The sequence below is a fragment of the Macaca fascicularis genome, chromosome 3 (assembly GCF_037993035.2).
Source record: "Macaca fascicularis isolate 582-1 chromosome 3, T2T-MFA8v1.1".
Classification (NCBI taxonomy): domain Eukaryota; kingdom Metazoa; phylum Chordata; class Mammalia; order Primates; family Cercopithecidae; genus Macaca; species Macaca fascicularis.
Genome location: NC_088377.1, coordinates 73,956,973 through 73,971,333, shown reverse-complemented (window position 1 = coordinate 73,971,333; position 14,361 = coordinate 73,956,973). Strand labels below are relative to the sequence as shown.

Below are 14,361 nucleotides of genomic sequence, written 5' to 3'. Positions count from 1 at the left end.
AAAACCCCATCTCTACAAAAAAATACAAAAATTAGCCAGGCATGGTGGTGTGAGCCTGTAGTCCCAGCTACCTGGGGGACTGAGGCAGGACTCTAGTCTGGGTGACAAAGTGAGACTTTGCCTCAAAAAATAAATAATTAAAAAATAAAAATATTCCTCCCTGAAGTTGTTCTATTGTACACGAACTATTTATAAAAGCAAATTCTTCAGTTACTTTGAAATTTGAACTGACTCCTAAATAAACGAACAAAAATTGAACGGTATTGGTGGCATATGTTGACTCATTAAGAGCCAAACAAATGTACTTTAGTTGGATCCTTGTTTTCAGTTTTAATCTTTGTAGGAAATTCAGGTGTAAGAAATCCAGTCTGCCAGCCGGGCGCGGTGACTCAAGCCTGTAATCCCAGCACTTTGGGAGGCCGAGGATCACAAGGTCAGGAGATCGAGACCATCCTGGCTAACACGGTGAAACCCCGTCTCTACTAAAAAATACAAAAAACTAGCTGGGCGATGTGATGGGCGCCTGTAGTCCCAGCTACTCGGGAGGCTGAGGCAGGAGAATGGCGTGAACCTGGGAGGCGGAGCTTGCAGTGAGCTGAGATCCGGCCACTGCACTCCAGCCTGGGCGACAGAGCGAGACTCCGTCTCAAAAAAAAAAAAAAAAAAAAAAAAAAAAGAAATCCAGTCTGCCCTGTGTACTTGTGAGTTCTGCATCTGTGGATTCAACCAACCACAGAGCAAAAATATTTGGGAAGAAAATGGATGGTTGTATCTATACTGAACATTTACAGACTTTTTTTTTCTTTTGATTATTCCCTAAACAATGCAGTATACCAACTGGATACATGCTATGTATTATATAGCTTTTACATTGTGTTAGGTATTATAATCTAGAGAAGATTTAAGGTGTATAAGAGGATGTGCATAGGTTATATGCAAATATGATGCCATTTTATATCAGGATTTTGGTATCCAAGGATGTCCTGGAAACAATCCTCCGTGGATACAGAAGGACGACTGTATTCCACTTCAAGTTTTCTAATTTTTCTGATTGTTGCTCCCTCACACAATTATCGTGATACTCTCTGGCCTGCATTCAGCTTGTGGGTGGGATCTAAAGTGAGTGGATGGTTTGGCAGATTCCTTGCAGGTTACAATTAACACTCTAGTAGTTCCGTAAGTAAAAACTTCAGGTATGGTGTCATTCAGTTGACTCTTTTGTTTCGAGTCTTGCAAGGACCAAATTAAATGTCAGCAGGGCAGTGTTCCATGCTGGAGGCCCTGGGCATGAAACTACTTCCAGTCTTAATCGGATTGTTGACAGAATTGAGTTCCTTGCCATAGTAGGACTAAAGTCTTTCCTTGCTGCCTGCCACCAATAACTGATCTTTGCTCCTTGTATTAGTTTGTTCTCATACTACTATAAACAACTACCTTAGGCTGGGCGTGGTGGCTCATCCCTGTAATCCTAGAAATTTGGGAGGCCGAGGCAGATGGATCACTTGAGGTCAAGAGTTCGAGACCAGCCTGACCAACATGGTGAAACACCATCTCTATTAAAAAGAAAAAAAAAAAGAACTACCCGAGACTAGGCAATTTATGAAGAAAAGAGGCTCATGGTTCATAATTGCACAGGCCATAGAGGAAGCAAGGCTGGGGAGGCCTCAGGAAACTTACAATCATGGTAGAAGGTGAAGGGGAAGCAAGCACATCTTACATGGCAGGAGCATGTAAGATGCTTATTTTTCTATTTTTTGTTTTATTTTTTTTGCTAAGCATGGTTGGGGGACAGGTGAGGCCCCCACAGCTTTTGCTGGGACACACTTTTAAACAAGCGGTCTCAGGAGAACTCTATCACAAGATGGTACTAGATACATGGTGCTAAATCATTAGAAACCACTTCTATGAGCCAATCACCTCCCACCAAACCCATCTCCAACACTTGTGGTTACAATTCGACATGAGATTTTTGCAGGGACACAGATCCAAACCATATTTCTCTAGAGGCCGCCCACATTCCTGGGACTGTTTTCCATGTGAGCCCCTCCCTCTCCAGCCATAGCCAGTCAAGTCCTTCCTGTGCTCTTAATCTCTCTTACTTCTGCTGCATCTCACTGAGCTAGCCTTGGTGTTTTTTTTTTAAAAGCACCAGGGTGACTCCTGATTTTAAAAAATAACGAGGTGTAGACTCAGCCTTTTTTTGCCTTGGTAAATTGAGTTTCTATTTTATTTTATTTTATTTTTTATTTCCATAGGATTTTGGGGAACAGGTGGTGTTTGGTTACATGAGTAAGTTCTTTAGTGAGATTTGGTGCACCCATCACCCGAGCAGTATACACTGTACCCAATTTGTAGTCTTTTATCTCTCACCCCCCTTCTACCCTTTCCCTTGAGTCCGAAAGTCCACTGTATTGTTCTTATGCCTTTGCATCCTCATAGCTTAGCTCCCATTTATGAGTGAGAATATACAATGTTTGGTTTTTCCATTCCTGAGTTACTTCACTTAGAGTAATAGTCTCCAATTCCATCCAGGTTGCTGTGAACGCCATTATTTCTTTCCTTTGTATGGCTGAATAGTATTCCATGGTATATACATACCACAATTCCTTTTTTTTTTTTGAAAAGGAGTCTTGCTCTGTCATACAGGCTGGAGTGCAGTGGTGCAATCTCTGCTGTCTGCAACCTCTGCCTTCTGGGTTCAAGACATTCTACTGCCTCAGCCTCTCAAGTAGCTGGGAGTACAGGCACACACCACCACACCCAGCTAATTTTTGTATTTTTAGTAGAGATGGGTTTTTGCCATGTTGGCCAGGCTGGTTTCGAATTCCTGACCTCAGATGATCTGCCCGCCTCAGCCTCCCAAAGTACTGGGATTACAGGTATGAGCCACCATGCCCAGCCACCACAATTTCTTTATCCACTCATTGATTGATGGATATTTGGACTGTTTCCATAGTTTTGCAATTGCGAATCGTGCTGCTATAAACATTATACAAAAAAGATACTTGCACACACATGTTTATAGCAGCACAATTCGCAATTGCAAAACTATGGAAACAGCCCAAATATTTCCTCTGGGTAGATATCCAGTAGTGGGATTTCTGGATCAAATGGTAGTTCTGCTTTTAGTTCTTTAAGCAATCTGGGCACTGTTTTCCATAGCAGCTGTACTAGTTTACATTCCCACCAGCAGTGTAGAAGTGTTCCCTGCCCACTGCATCCATGCCAACATCTATTTTCTTTTTTTTTTTATTATGACCATTGTTGCAGGAGTTAGGTGGTATCACATTGTGGTTTTGATTTGCATTTCCCTGATCATTAGTGATATTGAGCATTTTTTCACACGTTTATTGGCCATTTGCGTATCTTCTTTTGCGAACAGACTATTCGTGTCGTTAGCTCATTTTTGATGGAATTGTTTGTGTTATTCTTGCTAATTTGTTTGAGTTCCTTGTAGATTCTGGATATTAGCCTTTTGATTCAGACATCTCATGCCAGGGTAGGAGCGAAAATAAATGGAGCACCTATGAAGATTATAAATGTGCCCACAGGATGGCGGTAGGGAGCGGTAAAATTGAGTTAAAACTCGCTTTGCAATCTGAAATCCTAGAGTCTCTTTCCTTCCTTTAAAGTTCGAGGCATGGGCTGTGCCTTGTTATTGATGTCCTCTGCAGAACTGGAAATAGTATAATCAGTCTTGGTGAGTGATTGTGAAAGTAATGAATTTTTTTCATTTTTGAGACGGAGTCTTGCTCTGTGGCCCAGGCTAGAGTGCAGTAGTGCGATTTCGGCTCACTGCAACCTCCGCCTCCCAGGTTCAAGCGATTCTTCTGTCTAAGCCTCTGGAATAACTGGGATTACAGGCGCCTGCCACTGTGCCTGGCTGATTTTTGTATTTTTAGTAGAGACGGGGTTTCACCATGTTGGCCAGGCTGGTGTCAAACTCCTGACCTTAGGTGATCTGCCCACCTCGGCCTCCCAAAGTGCTGGGATTACAGGCGTGAGCCACCGCGCCCGGCCAGAAATGAATTTTTTAAAGTGCACTTACAAAGGTCCAGGATATAGTGTCCCAAATATTTTAAAAACAAAAACCCCAAACAAGAATGAATAACTCATTAGTAAATAGTTACAATTTGGCATCATTAACTGGCATACAGAAGCTGCGATGGTGAGAATCTTAAAAGATTGAGTTGCTGCCAGGCGTGGTGGCTCATACCCCTAATCCCAGCACTTTGGGAGGCCGAGGTGGGCGGATTACCTGAGGTCAGGAGTTCGAGACCAGCCTGGTCAACATGGTGAAACCCCGTCTCTATTAAAAATACAAAAATTAGCTGGGCGTGGTGGCGGGTGCTTGTAGTCCCAGCTACTCTGGAGGTTGAGGCAGGAGAATTGCTTGAACCCGGGAGGCGGAGGTTGCAGTGAGCCGAGACTGCGCTGCTGCAATAACATATTGAGTTAGTTAAGACAGGAGCACAGGAAATCACAGTGTGGAAGAACAGAAGGACATTAAATAAAGTGGCAGCTAGAACATTTTGAGGAACACATTTCAAGAGAGTTCCTTTTTGAAAAGGACCAGCCAGGGACTCAGCTGTCCTTGGTGAAAGAAAGGGTCTCCTAAATGTGATCTTTGCAAAAAATGATTTTAGAAACATTTGAGAATTTCTAAGATTTCTATTCTTTTCAAGTTCACACGCAGCAGTCAAGAATGTCCAGAAGTTTCCTGTCTCCATCTGTGATGATATTCCAAAAGGTCTTCCGTGAAGGGTTAGAACCTCCAAAGGATGGTTAAACAAAGTAACCCTCTGAGGCTCACTTCAAACTGGAGAAGTCAAAGTATTAATAGAATCACCTGGAAGACCCTTATAATTAAACTGTGTCCCTGGGCCCAACCATGAAACTATTTTCAAAACAGTCATTTTGGCTGGGAATGGTGGTTCATGCTCATAATGACAGCACTTTGGGAGGCCGAGGAGGGTGAATCGCTTGAGCCCAGGAGTTTGAGACGAGCCTGGGAAACATAGCAAGATCCCATCTTTACAAAAAATTTTAAAAATTAGCCAGGCTTGGTGGGGCATGCCTGTAGTCTCAGCTACTTGAACTTGGGAGGTTGAGGCTGCAGTGCACTGTGCTGGGAGATAGAGTGAGACCCTGTCAGGAAAAAGAGAGAGAACAAGAAAAAAGGGAGGGAAGGGGAAGGAAGGAAGAAAGGAAGGCAGGAAGGAAAGCAGACAAATCCAATTTCTTTTTTTTTTTTTTTTTTTTTTTTTTTTTGAGACAGAGTCTGGCTCTGCCGCCCAGGCTGGAGTGCAGTGGCCGGATCTCAGCTCACTGCAAGCTCTGCCTCCCGGGTTCACGCCATTCTCCTGCCTCAGCCTCCCGAGTAGTTGGGACTACAGGCGCCCGCCACCGCGCCCGGCTAGTTTTTTGTATTTTTTAGCAGAGAGGGGGTTTCACCGTGTTAGCCAGGATGGTCTTGATTTCCTGACCTCGTGATCCGCCCGTCTCGGCCTCCCAAAGTGCTGGGATTACAGGCTTGAGCCACCGCGCCCGGCCTCCAATTTCTTAAAAAGAAACATTTAATAGGGACTTATGAACAGAAGCCATGTCTGTGTTTTGGGCAGTGGTGAGACAAGATGGTGGATCCCAGCATCATCACCCTCTTGACCCAGGGCTTTGTATACCATAGGGAAAGGGTGATTCAGAAGGGTTGGGCCGGACAATTAAAGTGTGATAGCATCAGGGTTGTTTGACCCAACAGCAGGACTTACAGAAAGCACCTGCTCTTACACAAGGAATAACAGATAAACTGGAAATCTTAGAGGTCTTTCTGGAACAGGGGATAATCAGAAACCAATATGGCGGATTGGTTTCCAAGATGGAGTTGCTTTAGCCCCACACTTTTCAAAATAAATTCCACCTGCTGCTTCTCACTTTTTTATGCAGCTATCAGAAAATTTTAAATTACGTGCGTGGTTCACCTTATGTTTCTACTGGACAGAGCTAGTCTAGAGTATGTCAAGTGCCTGTTTATATCTGTCCTTGCACCCCTTTTCTGAATCAATTTTCTTCAGGCCACCTGCAAAATTGACATGATACACCTGGGCATGGTGGCTCATGCCTGTAATCCTAGCACTTTGGGAGGCCAAGGTGGGCAGATCATCTGAGGTCAGGAGTTCAAGACCAGCCTGGCCAACATGGTGACACCTCATCTCTACTAAAAATACAAAAATTACCTTGGTGTGGTGGCAGGTGCCTGTAATCCCAGCTACTCGGGAGGCTGAGGCACAAGAGTTGCTTGAACCTGGGAGGCAGATATTACAGTGAGCCGAGACTGCGCTCCTGCACTCTAGCCTGGGCAACGAGAGAAAACTTCAGCTTCAAAAAAGTCACACACACACACACACACACACACACACACACACACACATTGACATGATACTTTTTAATGAAAGACAAAGTGAATTATATTTCAACTTCCATGGGATTTTGCTCACTCAAGTAACTTGAAGTTCATTGTTCTTATTCCTTGCCAAAGAATCCACCAGGATAAATGACATGGAGGGGGAGATTCATTGTGGGACATGTCGGAAGGAGATTCTTGGCTCCCCTCGTACCTCATCTTAGGACTCATGTGGTGTGTGACCGGAAACTGCTCAGTCTCCCCCCCAAAAAATGACTGTTTTTTGTTTTTTATTTTTTTTTTGAGACAGGATCTCTCTCTGTCGCCCAGGCTGAAGTGCAGTGGTGTCATCATAGCTCACTACCGCCTTGACTTCCTTGGCTCAAACAATCTTCCCTCTTCAGCCTCCTGAGTAGCTAGAGGCATGCACCATGCCTGGTTAATTTTTAAATTTTTTGTAGAGATGGAGTCTTGCTATGTTGCCCAGGCTGGTCTCAAACTCCTAGCCTTAAGTGATCCTCCTGCCTTGGGCTCTTAAAGTGCTGGGATTACAGGTATAAGCCACCATGCCCGGTGGCTTTTGATGAGCTGCTGCTCATTGCTAAGGAGGAGGGTGGAGAAGGAGGGCAGAGAAGGAGGGCATCACTACCTATTGTGAGGAAAAGTTTTAGTTTTGGCAACCATGAATATCTTACTCAGCAAAACAGACTGCCATCTGGAAATTTAGCTCCTAGACTGACTTTGTGAGTGCAGTCCAATCCAGTTGCCTGAGCTTAGTGGGACATGGCTTAGGCCAGAATTTGGGGTTTGGAGGTGAGACGGGCTAAAGTGGCCTGAGGAGCCATGCCCAGGACAGAACCTGGGTTGGAGGACATAGGATGCAAAGACAACCTTTGTGGGTTTGGAAGGCCAAGGCTGAGGAAGTACCCAGAGCCCACTCTGTACGTGTGTGTGTGAGTGTGTTGGGGCATCCGCTCTCAGCAGGGTGGGTGTGTTTGTGTGTGTCACTAGTGGTCTGTGTGTGACAAACATGTGCTCTCCGTGTGTGTGTGTGTCTGTCTGTATTTGGGGGATGGTGAGTGTGATTGTGTAGTGTATTGAGGCAACCCATGCCCACAGTGATGTGTGATTTGTCTGTTTGCATGTGCACGTGGGGTGGTGTGAGTAGCTGTATGGTAAGTGTCCTCTGTGGTGAGTGTGTGCATGCGCACATGCATATGTTTGTGTGTGTGGCAGGGTGGATGTGTGACTGATGGTGTGTATGGTCTGTGTGGAGAGGAGCATGTGAACTAAGCATGTGAGTATGTGTGTGTGGGGTGTATGGTTGTGTGGTGCATTGGGGGAATGTGCATCATCAGTGGTGTGCTGTTTGCATTTATGTGTCAATGTGTATGTGGTGTGTAAAGGGTGATCATTCTCTCGTGGGCCCCTGCCTTTCCACATCGTGCAGCATACACACACCCAGGTGCAGCTCTGTGAGCCTTGAGGGTGGTGCATCAGCATAAATCAAGTTTCATTGCAGCAGGAAGAAGAAAGACTGGGCCAGGTGTGGTGGCTCACACCTGTAATCCCAGCACTTTCGAAGGGCGAGGTGGGTGTATCACCTGAGGTCAGGAGTTGAGACCAGCCTGGCCAATGTGGCGAAACTCCAACTCTACTAAAAATACAAAAGTAGGGCCTGGCAGCACGTGCTGTAATCCCAGCTACTTGGGAGGCTGAGGCGGGAGAATCACTTGAACCTGGGAGGCGGAGAGTGCAGTGAGCCGAGATCGCGTCATTGCACTGCAGCCCAGGTGTCAGAGTGAGACCCTGTCTCCAAAAAAAGAAAAAAAGAAAGAAGACTAAATATGAATTAACAGGAGTTAGGAAAGTTTTCCTGGAAAGAAGGACCTCCAATCTATGCCTGTGCTCTATTTGGCTGGGATTTCAACAAGCAAAAGTGAGTGTTCTGTTTGGGAGATAGAGGGAGAGGTAAACTTATCATATAGGAGCTTGCAAATGACCAAAGAGCATGGCAGGTGATCCTGGGAGGGTGAGTGACAGGGAGCAGGGGCATCACAAGACAGCTGAGGTGTCAGGCCCAGAGCACCATATCCAAGAGCCAGGGTTTGCTTCTGTGCACAGGGAAGAGTCAGTGAGCATTCTTAGGCTTGGGAGTGACAGGTTCTGGCCTGGCCATTGCCAAATAGGTATTGAAGCTGGGGTCAGTGGCTCACACCTGTAATCCCAACCCTTTGGGAGGCTGAGGTGAGCAGATCACCTGAGGTCATGAGTTCAAGACCAGCCTGGTCAACATATAGTGAAACCCTTATCTCTACAAAAATACAAAAATTAGCCAGGCGTGGTGATGTGCACCTGTAGTCCCAGTTACTCAAGAGGCTGAGGCAGGAGAATTGCTTGAACCTGGGAGGGGGAGGTTGCAGTGAGCTGAGATTGAGCCACTGCACTCCAGCCTGGGCAACAGAGTGCGACTGTCTGAAAAACATAAAAGGTTGGACGCAGTGGCTCACATCTGTAATCCCAGCACTTTTGGAGGCTGAGGCGGGTGGATCACGAGGTCAGGAGTTCGAGACCAGCCTGGCCAACATGGAGAAACCCTGTCTCTACTAAAACATACACAAAAATTAGTGTGGCAGCATGCACCTGTAATCCAAGCTACTTGGGAGGCTGAGGCAGGAGAATCACTTGAACCCAGGAGGCAGAGGTTGCAGTGAGCTGAAACTGCACCACTGCACTTCAGCCTGGGCGACAGAGTGAGACTTAGTCTCTCAAAAACAAACAAAAAAAGAAACAAAAATAAACATTTGGGGGAAAGGGTGACATTCTTCAAAATAGACCATATGTTGGGTCATAAAACACATAATACATTTTTAAAATATTGAATTATACAAAGTATCTTTTATGATCACAATGGAGTGATGCCAGATATCAATAAGCATAAGAAAACTGAAAAATCTGCAAACATATGCAATTAAAACATTAAAACAATTAAAAACAAAACACTATTTTTTTGGTAGCAGAGGACAGGGTCTTGCTCTGTCACCCAGGCTGGAGCGCAGTGGCACGATCATGGCTAACTGAAGCTTCAACCTCTTGTGCTCAAGCTATTCTCCCATCTCAGCCTCCTGAGTAGCTGGGTCTACAGGCATATATCACCACACTGAGCTAATTTTTTATTTTTTGTAGAGATGCAGTCTCACTGTGTTGCCCAGACTGGTCAAACTCCTGGGCTCAAGCAATCCTCCCACCTCAGCCTCTCAAAGTGCTGGGATTACAGGTGTGAGCCACCATGCCCAGCCTGTTATGATGTTTTTATTTGGCTTTAATATTTGGATAATACTGGCCTCACAGAATGAGTTAGGAATTGTTTTTTCCTCTTTCCCTTTTGGAAGAGTGTGAGAAGGATTGCTGTTAATTCTTTTTGAAATGTTTGGTAGAATTCACCAGTGAAGCCATTTTTTCGTGGACTTAACTTTGTTGGAAGGTTTTTAATGCCCTGTTTTACTACTGCTATTCAATATTCTACTAGAAGTTTCAACAAGAACAATTAGACAATTAAAAAAATGAAAAGTATCAAAATTGGAGAGGAAGTAGTCAAACTATATTTATTTGCAGATGAGAATACATATCCCAAATATATAGCAAATCCAAAAGAATCCATGAAAAGGCTACTAGAGCTAATAAATGAATTCAGCAAAGTTGCAGGATGCAAGATTAACATATGCACAAAAACCCATTATGTTTCCATACAATTGAAATAAATAAACAAAAAAGTTAAGAAAGTAATTCCATTTGCAATAGCATCTAAAAAGTAAAATACAGGCCGGGAGCAGTGGCTTACCCCTGTAATCCCAGCACTTTGCGAGGCCAAAGCAGGCGGATCACCTGAGGTCAGGAGTTCAAGACCAGCCTGGCCAACATAGTGAAACCCCATCTCCACTAAAAATACAAAAATTAGCCGGGGATGGTGGTGCGCGCTTGTGGTCCCAGCTACTTGAGAGGGTCAGGCAGGAGAATCGCCTGAACCTGGAGGGCAGAGGTTGCAGTGAGCTAAGATCGTGCCACTTCACTCCAGCCTGGGAGACAGAGTGAGACTCCATCTCAAAAAATAAAAATAAAAAATAAAATAAAATAAAATACATAGGATAAATTTGAGGTGAATGGCTTATACACTAAAAAGAACACAATGTGGCTAAAAGTAAATTAAAGAAGGGCTAAACAGAAAGACATCATGTCATGGGTAGGAAGACTCAGTATTGTTAACATGTCAAGATTACTCAAAGTGATCTGTAGATTCAACCTAATTCCAGTCGATATCCCAACAGCCTTTTATGCAGAAATAAGTAAGACAATGCTTACATCCATATGGAATAATTATAAAGGGCTCCAAATAGCTAAAAGCTTATAAAGAATTACAAAGTCAGAGGAATCACACTTCCCAATTCCAAAGGTTGCTTTTTTTTTTCTTTTTTAAAAGGTTTTTGTTTAATACATCTGAAAACAATGTATATACAAAGAATTGAGACATGAGAAAGCATTAGTTCAACAAGAATGAATCTATAAGAATTAGGATTGGGAAGGTGGAAAAAATTACTTCAATGTTTTTAAAAATTAGAAACTGCAACCAAAATAAACTAATAAAATCCCTATTAACACTTATGGAGAGTCTTCATAAGACTCTTTCCGGCTGGGCGTGGTGGCTTACGACTGTAATCCCAGCACTTTGGGAGGCCGATGTGGGTGGATCACCTGAGGTTAAGAGTTTGAGACCATCCTGACCAACATGGAGAAACTCCATCTCTACTAAAAATATAAAATTAACCGGGCGTGGTGGCGCATGCCTGTAATCCCAGCTACTCGGGAGGATAAGGCAGGAGAATTGCTTGAACCCAGGAGGCAGAGGTTGTGGTGAGCTGAGAGCCATTGCACTCCAGCCTGGGCAACAAGAGCGAAACTCCGTCTCAAAAAAAAGAAAAAAAAAAAAAGGCCAGGCTTGGTGGCTCACGCCTGTAATCCCAGCACTTTGGGAGGCCAAGGTGGGCAGATCACGAGGTCAGGAGATCGAAACCATCCTGGTTAACACAGTGAAACCGCTTCTCTACTAAAAATACAAAAAATTAGCCGGGTGTGGTGGCAGGCACCTGTAGTCCCAGCTACTCGGAAGGCTGAGGCAGGAGAATAGCATGAACCCAGTAGGTGGAGCTTGCAGTGAACCGAGGTCGTGGCCACTGCACCCCAGCCTGGGTGATAGTGCGAGACTCCATGTCAAAAAAAAAAAAGTCTCCATGATTTTTATTAAACTAGAGAGCCTTACCTGGCTGCTTTAGGGTTCCTCATATGCAAAACAGAAATAAGGGGATTCCCCTGACTGGTCCCCATGTTGTTAAGTGTTCTCCACATCCCCACCCTACCTCCAGCTTCTTAATGAAGCAGGCCTCCGTCCTCCTAACTTGAGAGGATGTGAATCATTCCACAGATGTCTGTCTTATAGCACCACCCACCCCTCGTATTTCCTCTACATACCAGTTCTTCAGCTGCATTCTAGGAACACCATATACTACTGAGTTGCAAATCTATGCTAAGCATATAAGACAATGACTGACAGGGAAAAAAATTTTCATTACAAACTCAATTCATTTGATTCATTTGGTGTATTTCAAAGGCGCAATACTTTTCTTCATTTACCAGTGAAAGAGGTTAGAAATTAACTTCCCCCAAAAATCAGCAAATGGCAAACAAATGTCCTTGAAAGTCACAGTCACCTACAGTGCATCCTAGAAAAGAGAAGGGGCAAGACAGGCTCCACCCACTTTCATGAGTTTCATCAAATACTGAATCTACTCGAGGGTGGAGAGAAAAGGCAACTTTCAAAAAGGAGCATGTTACTAAATGAGGCATTTCCTATACTCCTTCCTAAGAGCACCGGATGAGGAGCATGGTTTCTCAACTAGATCTAGGAAGTGGAATGTGGAATCATTCTGTCCTCCTCCCTTTAAGGGCTATCCACTGGTTAATGAATTAAAAAAACAGTACTGAAAAACAAACCCTACACACACTGCCCCCAAAGAAGAGGAGAAAAAAAACAACACTAAGATGTCCCAGATTACTCTCCAGAGTGGAACCAGGGAGCAGCTTCAACAACTGCAGTTAGTTTATTACAAAGTCATCCACAAGCATGCCTTGCTTCTTTTGTGTGTGTGTGAAATAGAGTCTTGCCCTGTCACCCAGGCTGGAGTGCAATGGTGCAACCTCGGCTCACTGCAACCTCCCCCTCCCGGGTTCAAGTGAGTCTCCTACCTCAGCCTCCCAATTAGCTGAGACTACAGGCACGTGACACCATGCCCAGCTAATTTTTTATATTTTTACTAGAGACAGGGTTTCACCGTGTTAGCCAGGATGGTCTCGACCTCTTGACCTCATGATCTGCCCACTTCAGCCTCCCAAAGTGCTAGGATTACAGGCGTAAGCCACTGCGCTCGGCCCATGCCTTTCTTTTAAACAACAACAAAAAAATTTTTTGAAACAAAACAAAAACTAGTACTAATCACTTTTCTGACAATACACAATAACTCAAAATTAACTAGTCCTGGGAGGGGGAAGGGCCATGCCTATGGGCCTTGTCTCACATGAGTGCATGTGGGTAGGTGCAGGGCATTTGTCATTATTCCAAAAATGAATTTTAATTTTTAATCTTTAGTTTGATTTAAACACTGCTTTTAGTATGATGCCGACACTAGTTGTGCAGAAAGGGCTCTGGAGAGATGTTCATAGCAGCACACACCTGCGGCTCTTCTTCAATTCTGGAGGCTCCAGGGCAGCCAATATTGCTTCGTCAAACACATTCTTTTTTTTTTTTTTTTTTTTTTTTTTTGAGACGGAGTCTTGCTCTGTCACCCAGGCTGGAGTGCAGTGGCCGGATCTCAGCTCACTGCAAGCTCCGCCTCCCGGGTTTACGCCATTCTCCTGCCTCAGCCTCCCGAGTAGCTGGGACTACAGGCGCCCGCCACCGCGCCCGGCTAGTTTTTTTTTTGTATTTTTAGTAGAGACGGGGTTTCACCGTGTTAGCCAGGATGGTCTCGATCTCCTGACCTCGTGATCCGCCCGCCTCGGCCTCCCAAAGTGCTGGGATTACAGGCTTGAGCCACCGCGCCCGGCCGTCAAACACATTCTTTAGGCCTTTCTGTGTGAGTGCGGAACACTCCACATACCTTACAGCCTTCAGGTCACGGACCAACTTTTCAGCAGTCTCTGGAGTGACAGGCTTCTGTTTGTTCTTGGAAAGTTTCTCAATAATAGAGGGGTAATCTCTGAGATTAGTTTGGGTCCCAGCAAGCAAGAAAGGAGGCTTTGGACAGTGGTGAGTTATCTCAGGCACCCACTTTTCTTTCACATTTTCAAATGAAGGTGGAGAGACCACTGAAAAACAGACTAGATATACATCTGTCTGTGGATAACTCAGTAGTAGTAATCTGTCATAATGCTCTTGCTCTGCAGTATCAAAAAGCCCAAGAGTATATGGGTCTCCACCAATCGTAACTGACTGCATAATTGTCAAAAACAGTTGGTACATATTCCGATGGAAATTTATTTGTTGTGTAGGATATCAGGAGACATGTTTTACTAACAGCACCATCGCCCACAACAACACACTTAATTGTCTGCATTGCTGAAATAGTTTTGTATCCACTTTAAATATTTCAAATCTGATGTTGACCTCAGCTTCTCCACTGGGGCATCAGCAGCACTCTCCAGTTTCAAAGCTTTCTACAAAGCTACAGTAATCAAAACTGTGTGGCAGTGGCATATCGAAGGACAATATCAAGAATATCAAGAAAGTGAAAAGACAACTTACAGAATGGGTGAAAATATTTTCAAATTGTATATGTGATAAAGGTATGATATCCAAAATACATAAATAACTCCTACAACTCAACAGCAAAAAGGAGAAATAACTAAAATGG

The 14,361-nt window shown here is 44.3% G+C and overlaps 1 pseudogene; it reads right to left on the bottom strand.

Annotated features, from left to right (window-relative positions):
- Positions 1-13,069: 13,069 nt before the first annotated feature.
- On the bottom strand, positions 13,070-14,124 carry LOC102122111 (cell division control protein 42 homolog; annotated as a pseudogene).
- Positions 14,125-14,361: the final 237 nt, after the last annotated feature.